The following is a 2,017-nucleotide window of genomic DNA, read 5'->3' on the forward strand; positions in this document are numbered from 1 at the left end:
CATTCTCATTTCTATCAGCTAGCATAACAGATGCATCACAACCCTTGAAAATCAATATTATAATAGATAATTCATTGTCTGGAAACTCTACCTTATCGAGAAAAGAAAAACCACTCTATGTCTAATATCATTGCTGACTTACCTATGACTCTAAAAGATCACCTCTGCCTTTGCAGAAGTAATCACATCCCATCACTTTCTATTACCAAAGGAATTGTGGATGAATACACAGATGGATATATATTACAGTTAAATATACATTGAAAAGTTTTTGGAAATCAACAAGCTAAGCAGAGACAGAAGTGATGCTCTGGTGAAACTAGCGAGTATAACAATACGTGTCCCCAAACTCAAAACTGAGAAAACTAAATCACTTAAAACCTCTATCTGAATCAAAAAAAGAACACAAGGCACAAAGACATATGACAACATACGAAGAACCACAAATGCATATGATGTTCAAGATTGTATAGCTATGGGGGTCTTCTTCCTCTTCCTCAAAAAATATAAGTGATACACTGGAGTACAGTGACAGAAGTGATATGTATCTTCAATGACAGACACCTATGTTGTATGTATACCTATGTGGGTCTTCTTCCTCTTCCTCTTCTTCTATTTTGTTGTATTAGTATATGAGAAAGAATTTAGTTTGTTGAGCGAGCACATACAACCTACTATGATTGTATGCATAGATATTGTGAAGGTCTAACACATTGGTGGCCACCTAAAGTTGGCACAAATTTTCACTTAGACTTTTTAACTAGCTTTGTTCATTTTAGACACCTTATGTCATGCCTCGTTGCGTCATTTTTGACAATCAACCAAATGTATAAGGTGTGTGTGACACCCTGTTGTGAACACCGATGGCCCAAAGGCTGTCCAAGCTATTGGGCCTAAGGCTAAACTACAAAGAGGCTCAAGAATTAGACAGTTCAATACTAGATTTGCTTGGGATCAAGGTTGAGTAGAGTTTATATGACTGTCATCTGTGGTTTGGAAAAATTATGCATATTATGAAGTAAATTCTCATCCCTCTCATCTTATTTCCAGAGTTTAAACTTCTCATCCTGTAACAAACTCAATAACAAGACCAACTCAATTCAAATTCAAACAACCGACAAATCTATTTCATTAACTCGTAATTGGAATTACAAATGAATTTAAGAACTAACTGGGAATTGAAGAACACAAGTAGAAGAAAGGGGATGAGAAGTAGAACTCATAGAAAGGGGATGAGAGAACTAGACATTCTTTTTCAACAATTTGCATAAACCACTTCTTCTCATCCGGCATCCTTTTAGCTAGTTGTTAAATGGGCTTGGATCCCAAATCAGCCTTTGCAAAGGCCTTCCAGTTTTGTTGCTTCTTCTCGGCCCAATAACTAGTTGTGTGACATTCGTAAAGGTATTGGCATTGGGCTGAGGTAGGTTCATAACACATCCCCATTCTCATCTTTTTCCTTAGTTACTTGTGACTTTCATTGTAATTCAAGAGTTTAAGTGTTGCCGATGTAAATTTGGCTATCTTATTATATAATGTTTAAGTATTTGTGTTGAGAATTTGAGTTTGTTTCACACACTCATTGATGACATGTCAAAGTGACGAATTAAATAAAGACATACGGCATATATGTCAAAAATAATTTTTAAATAATCACTCAATGACATGTGTCATTATATATATATATATATATATATACTAGATAATGTTGGCCGTGCTATGCACGGGCCCAATAATATAAATGGTATGTTTTGGGGCTAATAACCAAGTTTTGAAGCGATTATTTGTGTGGATAAAGGAATAAGTTTTTTTATCACAAACTTGTACTTTCTTTGACGCTATTTAAGGCATAATAAGACTACCCACATACAACATTTTTGAAATATTTTATGTTGTCAATTATCATGATTTATAGTATTTTTACGATAGATTCACTTCAAGAATCAGTGGAATTTTTTGTATTTTTTTCAAAACATATTTTATATTGTCAATTATCATGATTTATAGTATTTTTACG

The sequence above is a fragment of the Solanum tuberosum genome, unplaced genomic scaffold (assembly GCF_000226075.1).
Source record: "Solanum tuberosum cultivar DM 1-3 516 R44 unplaced genomic scaffold, SolTub_3.0 scf00423, whole genome shotgun sequence".
NCBI classification, from domain to species: domain Eukaryota; kingdom Viridiplantae; phylum Streptophyta; class Magnoliopsida; order Solanales; family Solanaceae; genus Solanum; species Solanum tuberosum.